Source organism: Tachypleus tridentatus, chromosome 12, assembly GCF_004210375.1.
Source record: "Tachypleus tridentatus isolate NWPU-2018 chromosome 12, ASM421037v1, whole genome shotgun sequence".
NCBI classification, from domain to species: Eukaryota; Metazoa; Arthropoda; class Merostomata; order Xiphosura; family Limulidae; genus Tachypleus; species Tachypleus tridentatus.
Genome location: NC_134836.1, coordinates 33,200,397 through 33,219,870, shown reverse-complemented (window position 1 = coordinate 33,219,870; position 19,474 = coordinate 33,200,397). Strand labels below are relative to the sequence as shown.

The 19,474-nt window shown below is 33.7% G+C and overlaps 1 protein-coding gene and 1 long non-coding RNA gene across 7 annotated transcripts in view; one reads left to right on the top strand and one right to left on the bottom strand.

Moving 5' to 3' along the window:
* The window catches only part of LOC143235540 (neurocalcin homolog), a 119,243-nt gene extending 118,577 nt beyond the window's left edge, over positions 1-666 (bottom strand). For 4 of the 5 annotated variants that reach the window (XR_013019276.1, XR_013019278.1, XM_076473781.1 and 1 more), the window contains exon 1: positions 506-659. The gene's annotated coding sequence lies outside the window, so the exon portion shown is untranslated. Of the gene's footprint in view, positions 1-505 lie in introns of all 5 variants that reach the window. The other variant, XM_076473783.1, reaches the window with a different exon arrangement.
* An 11,117-nt stretch (positions 667-11,783) lies between these two features.
* Positions 11,784-16,289, top strand: LOC143235538 (uncharacterized). Of its 2 annotated transcripts, none has more exons than XR_013019274.1 (3): positions 11,784-12,813; positions 13,090-13,219; positions 14,606-16,289. It is a non-coding gene; the product is annotated as an uncharacterized LOC143235538 (long non-coding RNA). The 2 variants fall into 2 exon arrangements; XR_013019275.1 differs by having other exon boundaries at positions 11,785-12,813; positions 15,743-16,289.
* The last annotated feature ends 3,185 nt before the right edge of the window (positions 16,290-19,474 follow it).

The following is a 19,474-nucleotide window of genomic DNA, read 5'->3' as shown; positions in this document are numbered from 1 at the left end:
TATATTTATGTTTAAGGTAAAATGTTGTAGTCTAACTGTTAAACAATCATAAATCCTTCTCTTTTTGACAAGAAGTAAATTTTCTATCAACTAATTTTCCATCATTTCATTTGGAACATAACTTATTGTCTTACAATATTGTTTACTTGTTCAAACACTGAGTTATTGCAATTTTTCACACAACTTTATGTACTGATGGAAATTTTTATATATTTATTATTTCTTTCTTCTCCATCAAGTACTTCTTTCAGTTTCATACACATTTACAATAAAACATTATATTATGTTCTAGGTTTATATTCTAGAACTAGTAGAAACATTACTGATTTTACGACTATAACTATACTGGCAAACTGTTCTGATGCTTAAACTATTGATGCGGTTGTATTTTTGTACTATTGATTAATCTAGTCAATAGTTATAATTTTCTGAAGTTCTCAGTGTGCCTGTAATTTATAAATACTTAGCCAATAATTTCTAATTACAAATTTATGATAGCTCATACCTGAGACCTATTACATGACTTTATGCTTTCACTACTGGAGAGAAGACCAGTAATAAATAAAATTATACAGAAGAACCCTAAGCTTACTGCAATAAAAAAAAAACACAGTTAGATATTGAACAACTCTTACTACTTCACTACCCGAACATCTCAATCGAAATGAGAAAGTATAAGAGTAGGTTCTAAAACTCACTACGAGATGGGGTAAGAAATCCGATCTTCTATATAATTCGTGAATTATTTAATCAAGTTTTTTTTTTTTAATTTCACGCAAAGCTACTCGAGGGCTATCTGTGCTAGCCTTCCCTAATTTAGCAGTGGAAGGCAGCTAGTCATCACCACCCACCTCCAACTCTTGGGCTACTCTTTTACCAACGAATAGTGGGATTGATCGTTACATTATAACGCCCCACGACTGAAAGGGCGAGCATGATTGGTGCAACCGGAATTCGAACCCGCGACCCTCACATTACGAGTCGAACGCCTTAACCCACCTGACCATGCCGGGCCTATTTAATCAATATACGTTTACTACATTAATATTTAAATAGCTATATATCTGTGATATTGAATCTCAGTGTGATTAATGATAATATAATTCACATTATTCTTTACCAACTGGTCCCGTATTCTATTCTGTAAGGCCTTGAAAATAGGGTACTTGCTAGAAGATTACAATTTACTTCTCTTTTCAAGTGTTTGTTTGTTTTTTGAATTTCGCGCAAAGCTACTCGAGGGCTATCTGCGCTAGCCGTCCCTAATTTAGCAGTGTAAGACTAGAGGGAAGGCAGCTAGTCATCACCACCCACCGCCAACTCTTGGGCTACTCTTTTACCAACGAATAGTGGGATTGATCGTTACATTATAACGCCCCCACGACTGAAAGGGCGAGCATGATTGGTGCAACCGGGAATTCGAACCCGCGACCCTCACATTACGAGTCGAACGCCTTAACCCACCTGACCATGCCGGGCCTATTTAATCAATATACGTTTACTACATTAATATTTAAATAGCTATATATCTGTGATATTGAATCTCAGTGTGATTAATGATAATATAACTCACATTATTCTTTACCAACTGGTCCCGTATTCTATTCTGTAAGGCCTTGAAAATAGGGTACTTGCTAAAAGATTACAATTTACTTCTCTTTTCAAGTGTTTGTTTGTTTTTTGAATTTCGCGCAAAGCTACTCGAGGGCTATCTGCGCTAGCCGTCCCTAATTTAGCAGTGTAAGACTAGAGGGAAGACCCTCAGATTACGAGTCGAACACCTTAACCCACCTGGCCATGCCGGGCCATTTTTTCAAGTGAAGCGGTATGTTCTTGAACAGTTGAGTTCCAAAGGAGGTAATGAAGATTGTCGCAGTAACTATTAGTTGAATATCTGATAAAAGATATTTTCAAAGTAATTTAACAAACTTTACACTCTTGTTGGACACCTAACATGCTTCCACCAGAGGAATTTTGCTTAAATAAATAAAGGTGTGTTTTTGTTGTATCTGGACTTTCAAAATGTATCTGACAAGATGTCACCTAAAAGGCTTGTATAATAAAGTATGAAGGATAAAAAATGGCTAGATGGAAGAAAGTATAAGGTTGTTTTACATCGAATTCAGTCAAGTTGGATTAATATTATAAGTGGAGTATTTCAGGTCTCTGTGTTATGACATTTACTTTTTTATTTACATTAGTTACAGAGCAGAAGGAATAATCAATAAATTGTTAACATTTGCTGATGATATTAAGGTCTTAGGTTTAACTGGTTTTGACAATGCTGCTTCTGCTTTACAAAAAGATATCGACTACTTGGTGAGTTGAGCGAATAAATGGCTGATGACTTTTAGTTATAATAATGTAAAGTAACACATCTGTGTTACCAACATTTACATTATTTACATATTATTTTGATTGGAATAACCTTAACAATGTTACGGAACAAAAGGTTCTTGGTGGTTTGGTTATTCAGACTCATAAATAATCCAAGCGCAGGTGCAGTTTCTAGTGATAGGACAAATTCTACTGAATTATAGTTCTAAAGAGATTACAATTTCAATGTATGAGATACTCGTTAGGCTTCTTTTTAAGTATTGTGTACCGTCTTTGGCTCCTTACCTTAGTAAGAACTTTGAATTCAGCTTACACAAACAAATCCGAATATTACCATTCACACACACATTCTGTTGTCACCTTACGCAAACAAATCCAACTGTCACCATTTGCATATACTACATATCAAGCCCTTTCATAAATTCAGTAAATCAAGTGGAAGATGATATCAAACATTTCACTATCTATTATACCCGCTTACAATAAAATATTATATTATGTTTTAGGTTTATATCCTAGAACTAGTAGAAACATTACTGATTTAACGACTATATAGATTACAACCAGAATTGTAAATAATATACAGGAGAACACTAAGCTACAAAATTAATGGACAAGGATGGTAGTAATTATGGTAGAAATGAATAAGATGTACAATATATATATATTACAAAGTGAAATCTAAACCAGACAACCACACAACAAATAACATGTAAAATACTTTATAAACACTTTATACACACTGTTGAGTGGTAAATAAACCATATGCAGAGTAACGAGGCACCAAATTCTTGAGAAAGTCTGTAGAGTAAAAGCAAAACTTTTACAAAACTCCAAATTTATAAATCTGACTATCTGACTGACTGATTAACGTTGCTGAAAGAGCATAGCTCTATCTTGCCTTATGCAAATCTAAATTCACCTGACTATATTACACTACCTTGGCTAAAAGTGTTTTCTTAGTTTTACTTATGACGTTGTTAAAAATAAAAAAATAACAATAACAATTAAGAAAAAATTTTAAGTGAAACAATTTAAGTACGATTTGTTTGAAATGAGATTGTTATGGATTCAATTCTTCATTCAGTTTGGATTGCCCCCCGCTAGTACAGCGGTAAGTCTACGGATTTACAACGCTAAAATCAGGGGTTCGATTCCCTTCGATGGGCTCAGCAGATAGCCCGATGTGGCTTTGCTATAAGAAAACATACACAGTTTGAATACCAGTTTTTTTTTTAAACACTTAATATAGAATAATGAACAACTTTCTGCTGACTGGAGAGGGTATTATGCTCACATACAATACTCTGTAGATAGATATAGATACTCCCATTTGAAAATACTCTTCATTCTTTAATTGCAAGGTTATTTAAGTTTTTTGTTAAAGTGGTATTGCATTATGGCATAAGTTCAGAACTGAAAATAAATTTTAAGGAAATATTAGTTTACAGTCTATCAGTGTTGTGTATATATTAGTTTACAGTCTATCAATGTTGTGTATTTCTTCATGTAATGTATGCCGTATAAATATTTTGTTACACTGTATATTTTGCATATGTTTGAAAGGTTTAAATATGTACAGAAGAGTAATATGTGTACATAACTGACAAACTTTATACTTCACATACATATAATTGAGCTCCATTAAAGCAGAAGTTACTTAAGATTTGCAAACTGAAACAGAAACATCTAACATTCTTAAACCAAATCGAATTTAATGTTTCCCTCTAGAACTAGTACAGTTTTCTTATAATATAAAGAAAGTATTTGATCATACATTAGACTGTTCCCTGGAGCTTTCAAATCAGTTTTTTCTTAAGAGTCAATCCTTATTATTTCATTTCTGAGTTAATGTGGTGTCTCTCGGAAATATGTAGAAAGGCATCTATATTTAAAAGATTAAAACGTAAGTATGTGAATGAGATAACAGATATTGGTAATCTTCTAGATATGATTATAATTTGTAAGTCTTTCTACATCACAAACTGTTCATAATATTTTAGGTACTCATCCAAGTAGTGTAGTTATGAGAAAGGAACACATAGATAATTTTGCTATAAAATTAGTAAGTTGTATGTGTTTTATGTATTATGAAAGATTAATTAAATATAGCCTTGATCTCTTCATTTCTAGTTAAGCATCAAGCTATACACTATCTGAGCTCTTCGAGATGAAGAGAAATCAATTTGAAGTAAAAATGTTAACCTAAAGATGACCTAAGAGGGTCGAAACAAGTGACTCATACAATAACATTATAGCTTCTTTAGACTTACTTTCAATATTTCTGTAGATACAACCTAAAATTCCATTTACCCTACCACTACCAACAACACACCGCTTTGATGGCTTTAGAAACTGATCGACTATTACACCAAGAGCCCTTTCCTTCATAACACTGTTAATGTTATTTTCATCCAAATTATATTTATAATTCAAATTATGATAGCCCACGTGTATCTATTATAATTAAAACCCACCTGCCTTTTGTTTTCCTAACTCACTAAATGATCTAAATCCTTTTGTAAATCAGCAGCATCCTCTTCACATCCAGCAACACCCAAGACCTGTAAATATAAGTACTTTTTTTACTATTCCTTTATTTGTGTGGGCGTACCTTTTCAAAGAACATCAAAAGATTTGAAAGGCAAGAAGATTCCTCGGATTACGATTAACAACCTGGCCATGCCGGGCCTCAGTTGAAGAGTCAAGCTTTAGTCTGTAAAAAACTAAACCTGCTCTACATTTTTACCTGTCACGGTTAGTAATCTCGTTGTTTGGTTTTACGTAACCATTACAGCCAAAGGGAATAGTTAGTTAGTTAGTTTGTATTTAAGAGCAAAGATGCACAATGGACTATCTCTGCTATGCCCACAACGATTATCGAAACCCGATTTCTAGCGGTAGAAGTCAGAAGACATACTACTGTGGTGTTATTTGAACGGTTACTTTCTGTCTCGTCATTAGTTTTTAAATCTTGGGATTTCTGACTTGACCATGTAGCCCATGTCTCATAAAAATGTATTTAAGTTAAAATAACAAATGTTCTTATTCCACTTAGAGTTCAATTTTGTAAATGAAATAAATTATTAGTTTTGTGTAATCAGCATAACATAATACTTAGGGTAAAAACGTACTTTGTCAATTCCATTAAAAAGTATATGTTGCAGTATTTAGGTGTTATTACATTTTATATTCCTACCTTTCGTGGTGTAATGATAAGTTTAATAGAGTATAACATTAAAAATCAGATTTCAATTCCTGCGGTGGGAAAAGCACAGTTTGTTTTGTGACTTACTTTGTACTTAACAACAAATATATATTTATACATATATAGTATTAAGAATATCATAATAACTTTACGATTGAAATTCATTCTAAATATTTCTTTTTAGTCACGTGAATAGCTCCGTGTAAAGGCCCAGCATGGCCAGGTGGTTAAGGGTCGCGAGTTCGAATCCCCGTCGCACCAAACATGCTTGCCCTTTCAACCATGGGGGTGTTATAATGATATGGGAAAGTCCACTATTCGTTAATAAAAGAGTAGCCCAAGGTTCGGTGGTGGGTGATGATGACTAACTGCCTTCCCTCTAGTCTTACGATGCTAAATTAGAGACGGCTAGCGCGGATAGCCTTCACGTAGCTTTGCGCGAAAATAAAAGAAACAAACAAACAAAACAAAGTCCCCCATAAATATTTAAAAATTGTAATAGAAAGAGGGTTAATGATTGCATTCTGTATCATCGTTCTAATTCTGTATTAGAAAATTCTATATATGCAGCACATTATGTGAACATTGATAATTTTGGTTAAGTTAAAACTAAAAAGAGATTTATCAATGTCTTTATATTAGCATAGCAGACATGATAAATGCTTCATTTTTGCAATTCTATATAAAAAGTATGACTACATAAGAACAATAATTCACTTTGTTATTTAATAAGTGTAAAGACCTTAATTTTCAGTTTCCACGTTCCGATAAGATATTCCTTGTAATCACGACATGCTTTACATCTTCCATTTCTCTCTCCCTCTGACAGTTTTCCTAATTACGCAGCTTTTCTCTTAATGAAAATCGATATTATCTACATTTCCGCCTGAAGAGACTGGCATTGTTCTGGTGCTGAACAAGTTGAAGTGAAGTAATCTACGTATTGATGTAATAGAATTGATCCCTTGTGACATCATCCGGATCAAAACGTCACGAGCCGTCAGTCCTCAACCTCATCACTTCTATTGGTTTTCATCAGAAGCTCTCAAATATCACGAATTTTCTCGGTAAGTGGGCGTGTGAACTCTACAGAAAGGTAATAATGATTCATATCACGTCAAAGATATGCCCGTCACACTTAATTTAAAAATGTTTGATGTAGATTTCAGTGAACGACCGATTTTAAAACACTTCCCCCTTTATGGAAAATATAATTATTTAATCTAAGTTTAGTAAGTACTACTTTCATGCAGTTTTTTAATGGAAATAAGTATTCATGCAAATATTATGAGAGTCTTTGCCTTCCATTATAAAGGAACTTTCTGCAGTTTTCACATACAAAGAATAAGACAACATTTTCTGAACCAAGAACTAAATTACAAATAAAAACAACAGTTGGATGTTTTATCTTATGATTCATGTAGTCAGCTTATAACTGAGTTGTGATTTGCTTATTTCTGATTCAGTTTAACACTCTCCCAGCCATTACTCTTTATGCAACCAGCATGTATAATTGTCAGAAATGAATCTGGTTGTGAAATATTTTTTTTTTTTATATTTAATCCAAATTGGATTAGGTTTATTCTTTTCTGATCTACGAAATGATTTGCTAGTTTAAAAAACATCAAAGAAACATATTAAGAAGTGGCAATTCTATAAAATAACACAATTTCATTTTAGATTATTTACAATGTTGTTGTTTTTTCATTCTAAATTACTTTTCAGGAGTTGATAAAGTTATAATTCACAAGGATTAAAACGAAAAGAATTAGGAATAATACCATAAGAATTTCACATGTAAAATAAAAACGGGTAGATAATGTACGCTTGGTAAAAAAATAATCTTTGGAACCCTTACAGAAAACTGGTAATTTTTTAATAAATAAATTATGTACAGTTTGTTCCTATGAATATTTCGAAGGTATTTATATTAAAAATTAGTAATTGTTTACGACTTGAACAAAATATGCTTCAAAGTTAAAAAATATGCAAGGTTAACCATATTTATAAGAGGCAGTAACTATCCTACACGTATAATATAATAACGAAACATATTCTCCAATGATAGTTGAGTATCATTTATGTACTCTAAGAAAACCTAGCATTCAGTGTACATATTATATTGCTATTTAGATTATCGTGTGCGCATTTTGGAAGTTAATCAGAGCCATGTACGACTTTTCTAAGATAAATAAAAGCATTACCCTCATTATGAAATATGTAACGACCTGGGTAAAATCTTTGAGTTTATATGATTCTTCTCGAAGGTTAGCAAAAATGTATAATACATTCTGTAGTGGTGGGTAAAGTGTTGTCATTACAGTTACAAATGGACTCGGTATGGCCAGGTGGTTATGGTGCTCGACTCACAATCCGAGGGGTGCGAGTTTGAATCTCCGTCACACCAAACATGCTTGTTCTTTCAGCTGTAAGGACGTTATAATATTATGGTCAATCCCACTATTCGTTGGTAAAAGAGTAACCCAAGAATTGGTGGTGGCTGGTTGTTCAAAATTAGAGATAGCAGCAGGTATTGAAAACTCTTAACAACTTTGCTGTAAATACAAATATGAAAACTACAATATGAGTGTAAAAAAAAACTTACGAGTAAGAAAACTCTATTGTGACAAGCAATCCATTGTGGTTGTTGTATTTCAGTTAAATTGTCCCTAAATATGAACATGTACGGGAAGTAAAAAGAATTGTTTGTTTTGGAATTTCGCACAAAGATACATACTCGAGGGCTATCTGTGCTAGCCGTCCCTAATTTAGCAGTGTAAGACTAGAGGGAAGGCAGCTAGTCATCACCACCCACCGCCAACTCTTGGGCTACTCTTTTACCAACAAATAGTGGGATTGACCGTCAAATTATAACGCCCCCACGGCTGGGAGGGCGATCATATTTGGCGCGACTCGGCCGCGATCCCGCGACCCTCAGATTACGAAGCGCACGCCTTAACGCGCTAGGCCATGCCAAGCCCCAGTAAAAAGAAAATAATGTGATTTTATAATACTGCCTACGAGAGGAGGGTCAGTCAGGTAACACGTCCCAGACTTAAGAATTCAGGTCATGTCGATGCAAACATCTCATTCGATATACATTCCCGTATTCAGTTTTGCTGAGAAAAGGGTGTTCTGTTCAAAGCATTCCAGAGGAGAATTTAGCAACCACATCTGATGCAGCGTATTAGGGAAGTGTAATCGTTTTTGTACTGTCTTATAAATACAATAAAACATCCTAATGAAATTTAGCCAGTGTTGAACTGGTGAACTATGTTGTTTTGAAACTGTCACACATGTGTATCACTGTCATGTTTTAAGTATGTGATGCATGATTGTTGTATAGCAAATATTCATTTAATCACTTCAGTAAAGCTACTGTATCTAGTTGAGAAGTATGCATGATGTATTACAGTGCGGATTCATAAATCAGTTTACTGTATTAGTATTATAGATAATTATGTGCAAAGTACTCAGAGTTTTACTTTACTATTATAGCCATAATGTAATTCATATTGTATATTTCTGAAAGAATGGGCCTGGCATGGCCAGGTGGTTAAGGTTCTCGACTCATAATCCGAGGGTCGCGGGTTCGAATTCCTTTCACAACAACATGCTCGCACTTTCAGCCGTGGAGGCGTCATAATGTGACGGTCAATCCCACTATTCGTTGGTAAAGGAGTAGCCCAAGAGTTGGCGGTAGGTGGTGATGATTAGCTGCCTTCCCTCTAGTCTTACACTGCTAAATTAGGGACGGCTAGCGCAGATAGCTCTCGAGTAGCTTTGCGCGAAATTCAAAACAAACAAGTTTAGTAACCTTTTCAGTTTCTACCACGTGAAATCAACGTCAAAAGACGTTTAATGTTTAAACTGACGTTTAATGCTACGTGTAATACAAATGACTACTCTCGTTTTCGGTAAGCTTAAATGGTAATTGAGGCACAAGCACGTCGTCCCACCATCCCCGTGAAACCAACGAAATTAATACCAAACAACAAAGTAAGAAGAAAATTTGAGACAATAAAAAATATGACTCGCTAACCAAATGCTGATTAATTTTAAGTACATATAAGTAATATAAATTATCCCCCGGTGGGACAGCAGTATGTCTTCGGATTTAGAACGCTAAAATCAGTGGTTCGATTCATCTCGGTGGGCACAAGAGATAGCTCGATGTGGCTTTGTTATAAGAAAAAACACGTACGGACATGTGAAATAAATTCCTTTCCTTAAGTCAAGCCTTGGCTTCTTCAAGTGTATCCAATATTCTTAGAATAAGTAACGTAATTGTATAAGAAAAATGTTCTTATTTTTCTAAAAGATAACGGTTCTCGACAGTAACAATAAAATAATGTTGTAAAAATGAACATACTCAAGTGTTAGTGTTTAAAAACTGCTATTCTTACGGCCCGGCATGGCCTAGCGCGTTAAGGCGTGCGCTTCGTAATCTGAGGGTCGCGGTTTCGCGCCCGACTCGCGCCAAATATGCTCGCCCTCCCAGCCGTGGGGGCGTTATAATTTGACGGTCAATCCCACTATTCGTTGGTAAAAGAGTAGCCCAAGAGTTGGCGGTGGGTGGTGATGACCAGCTGCCTTCCCTCTAGTCTTACACTGCTAAAATAGGGACGGCTAGCACAGATAGCCCTCGAGTAGCTTTGTGCGAAATTCCAAAAAAACAAACAAAAGCTATTCTTACGTTTTATAATTTGTGACAAATAATAGGCTTGATTAAATCTATGAGCTTTGTCATTCAAAAATGTCTTTCATTTTATTTAACACGAATACAGAAGCAAAAAGGGTGCTTCTAATGGTTTAGTGAGGCTTTGTATTTATTCTAGCGAAAAGGGTGCTTCTAATGGTATAGTGAGGCTTTTTGTTTATTCTAGCAAAAGGGGTGCTCCTAATGGTCTAGTGAGGCTTTTTTTATTTATGCTATTTTTTTCATGGAATCAATAAATCAAACTTAGTTGATCACTAATTTTCGAAATATTAATTTTATATGATGTTCAACGTGAGAATTATTATGTAGAAAATACCTAGGTTTGTAAACAGGAGTACTCTTTTCTCAGTTGCTGGCGTTTGCGTATTGGTTTCTTTTTTTGTTTACTTTAATACAAAGCAAGCAGTTTTTTTGGTTTTTTTTTTGGTTTTTACTTAAGAATATCTTTCACTGGAACTTTAATTACTTCCATTTTTGCATCCTTCCCCACACCAAAGTGTGAGACGCACATAAACCTGATCTGATTTTATATCTCAACTATGATCTCTACCAGCCTACCCTCAAATTGAAAATCTTTAGGTAGGATTATAATAAATTAATCTATGACACCTTTGGCATCATCAAATACATCAACCGAAAGGGTTTGACCTCCTGAGTCTAATTGTTTGTGTGCAATTAAGCACAAAGCTACATAAAGAGCTATCTGTGCTCTTCCCACCATGATAATCGAAACTCAGTTTTTAGAGGTGTGAGTCCGTAAGCTGTACCAATAGGGAACCCTGAGTCTAATATTGTGATTAGTTCTCATATTGGTCAAGCAGTGACAGAGATATGCCCTAAAAATTTGTACTTAGTGAAAAAAACAGTCAGAGCCGCCCAGCCGCTGCTAAAAATACAATGACTTTCCATCTGAAGGTTTGTTTGTTTTTGAATTTCGCGCAAAAATACATAAGAAAAAATTGAAGGTATGAAATGTTATTTGGTATTGAGAAAGTTTCCTTGACCTTGTAGTTTCGACTCAGCAGATAGCTGCTCTACGTGGCTTTGCTGTAAGAAAACACACTTTTTAGTTTATCACACTAGAAGATGATAAAGGCTTAAATATGTAATGCTTAATACACAAGATTGTTAAGTTATCATTTAGCAATCAATCTTTACGTAATGCTCAAAAATTCCTCTCATAATATATCGAGTTCATTTTCTAAAATTAATCCAACTAGAAGCATTTCTTTATTTGGAATTGTAAATAAAACCTACAGTTGTTGTATTTTTTTCAATAGTTGCTTCTTTTCGCCACATGTTTTAATAGCTAATTTAGTCAGCTATAATATAAATTAAAAATGTTTTACGGATTTGTGCTGAATAATCTTTTGGATATGAAGCTGAAGTATATAACAAAAGTTGCCATCTTTCATAATCAAACTCAAAATTTCCTTTTTGTGAAGTAATATTTACAAATATATCTAAATACAGAAAGAGATAGACAGAAGAAATGAAGACGGTTGGTTTGTACAAGTACAACATTCAGTCCATTGATGTAATTTTGAACTGCCTTATTTTCTTTCTTACTACTTTTAATTCCTAACATTGAACTAAGTTACAATCGAATGTATAGGTTCATCTTCTTCTAAACTTCTAAAGGATATTACGCTGGTTTTCCTGACGTCATGAAAGCCAAAACAGTTACCATGTGAACGGTTTATGTGAATATCACGTGACCTTTTCTTTCTGTATATTCCGGTATAATAATACTATATACCAATTACTGTATGTGAACAGTAATATGTTTGCTGAAAAACATATTGTACCGTAAATAACCAAATACGCCACATGCACGTGAAATTAGTCTAGGATGACAAGTTAGAGCTGATGACATTAGGCTTCATTTACAGTTGATTGTGTTTGTATAACAGTTTCTACATGAAAAATTCGTCCACCTGGAATAGCCTTTTGCCATAGTATAATCTTATCTTTCACAAGCACGAAGTATAGTAATAAGGTTTTCGGTGTATATCAGCAACTATACTACGGAGAAATGGAAATAGAATAATCTTTATTCTCTTGTTACTATGACAGCTATTAGAATTGTACCTGAAAGACAAACATGCTTTTAAAATAAATGTTAATGGCACGAAATGTCAAGTAACAAATAGTAATGCAGTATGACAAAGGAAATGTTCATAGCCATATAAATATGGGTTTTTCTAACAGTATTTCATTACAGTTGCATCAGTCATTCCTATGGCAAAGACACTAAACCAAATCAATGTAGGGAAAAGTTTCTGCAGAAAATTTTTAGTACCAGTAAAAGGAAGGATGAACTTCCTCTTCCAGGACTTTCCCATTTGTAGGAGAGTCTTATAACATAAATTCCACTGCACTGTCTGTATAGTAGTCTTAGTGAATGTGTAACTGTTAATTATTTTCATATTGTATGCATGAAAATTATTTGCTTTAATAGTTGAATGTGGCAGGAAGTCATATGAAGAATCAGAAACAGACTTTTCTAACTTGTCTGGTGGTGCTGCTGAAATCCAAGTTGATGGAGGTACGTTCTTTGGAGGCCATATAATGTAGTATTCTTGTTTGTAATCAAAATTTATAGAAGGTCCTTTAGGCATTTCATTATCAATTTGTCCAGTTTGAACTTTTTTGTATTCTTAAAATTTTAGATATTACATGTTGATATGAAAATGGAATGGTTTCCCATTCATACTTTTTTAGTTTTATTAGTGCATTTTACCTGATTTTTTTTTGTTAGTATTATTATTTAAAGTATGCTTTTTATTTTATTTTTATCACCTGAACCTTCTTGTTTCTCCAGGAGAGAAAGTCTTGGCTTCACTGCAACCTGACATGAGCCGAGATCATGCTGAAGTTATAAACGTTGATTTCCAGGCCCTTGACACGTAAAATGCTTCAAATACCAAAGAGCAGACAGAGGATTCTGACTTGTAAGTACTTTCTGCTTTTAAACATAACAAAAGACTTTATTTTGTAAATGGTTTAGTTGTGGTTCATATTTACTGTTTTATCTTCAGAGTTGTGAAAGTACCTTGATCCAACTGTGACTGATCTTACTGTGGTTGCAAGTCAAATGCCCTGTTGTGTTTATAGACTCTCATTCAGAGTTTATTGAACTACTATTTTATGAATGTCTGTAAATAAGTTTGGTATAAAATTGTAGATTATAATTCAATTTTTAGTGTTATACATAAATTAATTTTAATTTCAAAGTGAATGTAAAAAAAAAATCTTATTATTGTTACCATGTGTTATGTGGTATGTTGAATGCAGCATTGGTTCAAATTAGATGTTTGCAGTCAAATACAAAGTGTGTAGTTTTTTACAAATTATGTACTAAAACTTGAGATAGAGAAAAGCTAGAATATGAGAACCTTCTAACTTTTCTATTTTCTGAACTAATATATTGAATCAACCAAGGTAGTCCTGCCCATCTCTTCCATTTTTGAAAATGCTTGCTTATTTACATCTGCTTTACCCAGTAACATTTGTATAATTAAATGAAAGCTAAGAATGTCCTCTTGGAGGTTTTGTCAGCCTCTGTGAAATATCTGTGCAACAAACTCTTTTCATGATAGATTTCAAACAGCAAAGTAAGATATTAGTAAAATCAAATGTTTGTGATTCAAATATAGCTTACTTACTAACTTGGTAAATTATAGTTGAATTATGTGGTAGGATATAAAAATTTGTTTGTTTGTTTTTTGTTTCAAAATGCATATATAAAACATAAAAAAAATAAAAGAATTTGTTTTAACCCTCCACGTGCAAATATTGAGGCTTAGCAACTTGCAGGAAGCAAGAAAAAGTTCATAACTAGAGGAGATTTTCTATACTTCATTATTTACTGTTCTGTTTTTTTAAAAAAAGGTAAGTGAAAATTAAGAACTTATTAGTAAATAGTAATGTATATATAATGCATTATATCTAAAATGTGAGCCTATTTTACAAAATACTAGTCCACTAGAACACAGTCAGGACTGGTTACTTTGTAAAGGTCAGTTTTATATTCTTGAATATGGTAACATGAGTGCACCTCAACCTCATCATTGCAACTTCTGTGATGTCAGTGAGGCACAGCTGAATGTTAATAAAATAAAAAAGTACAAGTGTATAATATATAGATTTTTAGCTGTATAGACTAAACATTTATGTTCTTCTGTTATAACTTTTAACTCATAATGGGGAAAAATAGCATAATTTATATAAATCCATTTCATAGGTATTTATAGTGGTTATAAGATTCAGTCACATCAACCAAACCTGTAAATAGATAATATAGTGGAAATAACACTTAAAAACATTTAATTATCTAGAGCAAGGGTCTGCAGGCTACTGCCCACAGGCTGAATCCTGTCTGCCAGCCAAAATTATTCAGCTCTTATTCTCCACAACAAAATATCACATCCACCTGTCCAGTGGTGGCTGTTAAAAAGAATTCAAGTTTGTGTAGCTTAATGTGGCTCTCTATCTGCTCGCAGACGTGGCCTCTGGCCCCTGTGCAGAAAGAGGTTGCTGACCCATGATATAGAAGTTGCAAAAATTTTGTATGTGATATTTGAATATTTTCTGATGCATAAAAGTATTTTTAATTTTAAAAGCAAAGCTACTGTGTTGTTGGATAGTCAACATTTGAAAATAATAAATAAACCTGAAAAACATTACTTAAATAATCATAAGCTTAATTTAAAAAAAAAATCTGATTTTGTGTACAAAAACCTTGCATGTTTACTGATAATCTGCAAACTTTTGCAGAGATTTGCTTATTGTATTAAACGTTATAGCATAAACTGTAATATCCACAAAATGCTTACAAGGTTGGTCTATGGAACTGAACCAATAGCGAGAGAGTTAACCAATATTATTTGGCCTCTGCATTCTCTTAACTGTGCTGCTTTCAAAAACTTCAAAAGGGCAAGTGTTATTTGAGAAATGCTGTTTTAGTTATAATTTAATTTTTGTAACTTTCAAATTACGCTTGTGTATTTTAATGGAAAACTATTCATGCTTTAAATTTTGAATTTCTAAAGAAAGATAATTGTTTTGCTGTGCTTCAAGCATGACAAGATTTTACATAATGTGTACATCCGAAACGTAAATGAATTTATGATGACAAGAAACTCGCAGCTTTGTTAACCTGAAGATGACCTAATAAAGTTGAAACGTTGTTCTATACTTTATTTCAGTTGAAGTTTTAATATTCACACCAGTTGTCTTTTAGAATAAATAAATGAGTTACAATGGAAATTTTGTGCTGATAATTATTGTTCATTAGAATGAGATTATGATTATAGAATCCATTTTTTTTCTTTTTCTAATGTAATTCATAAACTTTTTTAAAAACTAACTGGAGTATTCCCTGGATGGAAATTATGTAAGTTTATAATTTTTCTTAAGACATAAAGTTGCTCCTCTTCTATGTAATTGTAAACAATTGCTCATAAAAATTACAGAACACAATGTGAAACTACAGATTTGTATGTATCTGCATGGATCCAGCAAACCTTCATGCCAAATTTGGTGAAAATCCATCAATAGGGGGCAAAGTAGTAGTAAGAAATTCCTATAAAAACCACAAAATCCAGAACTGAAAATGTGTGTGTACCTCTTCACTAATCTGATGAACTTCCATACCAATTTTATTGAAGATCCATCCACACCTTGCAAAGTAATTACATGGAGGGATAATAGACAGTGCTATTATTTATATAGGTCCCATCAAAATGGCAGTTAATGGTTTTGTTGATAGTCAGTTGCTATATAGGTCCAATGCTGCATGTTACTCAGTTTCCAGAGAAAATTGTTTAACCACTTCTGACACAGTAGTAACATGTTCCTCGGGAGCCAAGGGCTGTCTTTACATTAAAATTTCTTGAATAATGATAACAAGTTCAATTGGAAAACTCCCAAAGAAGGTAGTTTTGGATGTACATTTGCAAGCAGGTTTATTTGTTTGTTAATTGTTAAACTTTTGAGTGAAATAAAGCATATGTAAGCTTCCATACTAGTTTGTGTTTGTCTTCCCACTGGGAGTAAATTCAATATATATATCAAAGCCACATTTTCAGCTTCATTAATTAAGCAGTTGTCAACCGTCCGTACTTCTACTATTATCTTTTTGTGCTTAGCTTTCAGTTGAGATACAAATGATTTCACCTGCAATTTAGTAGGGAAGATTGAAGTATCACAGTAGTCAGCAGTAGGATGAGCAGACTGAAACACCTTTAAAAGCAGCTACAAGAAGCATCATACAAAGTTGGTTCTAAATGGTTTCTTCTGCATGTCATTTGGAGACTTCTATGCTTATTGTGCTTGGCTGTTAAGCTTGTTTTAAAATGACAGATTTCAGTCACCTTACCATTTCAGATTAATTTTTCAGCCCCCAGCACTAAAAGAGTGTGGGAAATGCTTTCTTTTTAGTCAATAAATTTGTCGAAAGAGTTTCTGTTGAAATTAGGAAAAACTTCCCCATTCGTTAGAAAGTGCCTGTTAAAAAATAAACTGTACTGAGAGGTAAATTTTTATATTTTAAACTTGTTCTTTTAAGAAAGGCTCGGCATGACTAGGTGGTTAAGACACTCGACTCGTAATCTGAGGGTCAGGGTCACTGGTTTGAATCTCCGTCACATCAAACATGATCGTTATAAAAATAGAAAAGCTTTTGTCTAATCATGCAACGTTTTAACGTATAGTATTTAACTGAATCTTAAAGGATATGAAAATATATTTATAGCTTCAAAGAATATCACTTCAGAAGAAACTATTAAACTATGTTTGATTTATATTAATATTGCAAAAATGTCAAAATCTGAGGTTATTTTGAACTTCCCAAGTTATGTCTTTTTGGTTTTTTTTAACTTTGCGGTTTAAGTACAAGGTTATGAACAAAGGTTCAAATTCTAGTTTCCTGAATTCGGTTCGTGGCGATGCGGTTCTTTCCAGATTATCTGTAATTATGAGCGATGGTTTTTCAATCAGAAACCAAGATTATATCAGTAGACAACGTTCAAGAGTATTCATTAATCAAACAAGTTTTATCTAGCATATTTTACTTGAAATCATAGTTAGGAAGCATAAGGTTGAAAGGTCAAATCGTGACGGAAACTAATGATCAATACTTAATTTTGCTTAAAACTGGGTGAACGAACGTGTACTGGTTGATGTGGTATACACTACATTAATTTTTCTTTTCAAGCCAACAGTACAAAGTCTCCTACATATTTCTCTACAAGTGGGTTTTCTCGACATCACTGATTAACAAACAATAAACTGTGTCTCGCATAAGCTTTCACATCACTGCCAATCCATTAGCGAGACAAATGAACTGAAGTAATACACATGGCAAACATGCATTCAGTAATCCGAAGCTGCAAACAGTTGTTATCTGTAGGTTTATTTTATTTTATTGGTATGTTTATTCAAGTTTAATAACGGATATTAATGCATTAGTACTGGACATTTGTTTATTTTTTACCTTTTTTGAATTTATTCCCTGGTTTAGCCGTCCCTAATTTAGCAGTGTAAGACTAGAGGGAAGGCAGCTAGTCATCACCACCCACCGCGAACTCTTGGGCTGCTCTTTTACCAACGAAGAGTGGGATGGACCGTAACTTTATAATGCCCCACGGCTAAAGGGGCGAGCATGTTTGGCGAGATGGGGATGCGAACCTGCGATCCTCAGATTATGAGTCGCACGCCTTAACACGCTTGGCCATGCCGGGCTCTGCTCTTAGAAACCACTCATTTTCATCAAATGCCTCAGATGAAGAGTTTGAATCAATCATAAAAAGGTAATTCCAGTTAGAAGGTGACCGTCATGGAGGCAAAAGAGATTGGTTTGGTTTATCCTGAATATCAGGCAAGGCTACGCGAGGACTATCTACGCTAATCAGTTTTTAAGGAAATTTGCTGATATTGATGAAGTGTTTTATTTTGTTGATTTTATCGTTAATTTTATCAGATGAACATAGTTTTGTGGCTGTGTTTATTTGGTTTCTTATTATATTGAGTTTTTGTTTTGTTTCATGAGCTGAGTGCCAGTGAATGTATAGTTCAGAATGAGTAACTTTTCTGTAGATTTCTGTTTTAAATTGTATATCGGTTCTTGTTATCTTGAGGTTGAGAAATGCTAGTTGGTTAGTTTGTTTTCGTGTTCACAGCTAAACTTCATGTTGTGGTGTATCGAGTTAACGTGATTGAAAATATTGAGTGTGTGTTCTGTAGATGTGAATCCAGCAAGTGGATCGTCAACATACCTGTACCACTATAGTGGTGGATGTAAGGAACAGCCAAATGATTTTATGTATATAAACTATTGTAGATTCAGTTTGAAATTCATGAAGGTATGTTTGTCTTATTAAGAATAAGGTCGAATGAGAATAAATATTTACACGAGGATTTAGTGGTGGTAGCAATTTTGTTGACGTCGAAATTGATATGGGTATGCCAGGCAAGTTTAGTGTTCATGGTTATGCCTAAAAACTTTAGTAGCTTTTGAAAATGTGACTGGGGTATTGTATAGGTTAAGTTTGACTAGTTTTAGGCATTTTAATCTTGTGTTTAGTCTACGATAGAAGATTATTGCTCGAGACTTGACAGGTTAAGTACTATTCCGCACAATTTATACAGCAGATAACCCAATATAACTTTGCTCTAAACAAAACAAGCAAATAAAGTTTTACAGTTTAGGATATCAAGATGCATAGAAAGTTTTATAACTAATGATTTTCAGAGACAAATAAAGTGTCAGTTTAAAATGTCCAGACATGCCGAAAGTTGTATAGCTTAAATATATCAAAACATTTTGAGAAATTAGAAAATAAAAAACAAGAAGTTTGAGTGTTTTCTTATAGAAAAGCCACATCGGGGTTTCTGCTGTGTCCACCATGGAGATCGAACCCATGGTGGTAGCGTTATAAATCCGTAGACTTGCAGCTGTCCCAGCGGGGAACCGGAAAGTGTGACAAATTAGGAATATCAAAATGTAATTAAAGTTTCACAGAAGGTGTAAAGATACACAGAAAATGTGTTAAGTTTGGATATCAAGACTCTGAATGAAATAAAAATTAGTTTTTCAATACATACAGAAATCCTGAAAATTAGGATATCAAGATAAGCAGATTATTTAAGAAAGTAGATAATCACGTATACGCAGAAAATATGATAAAATATGACATCAAGACGCT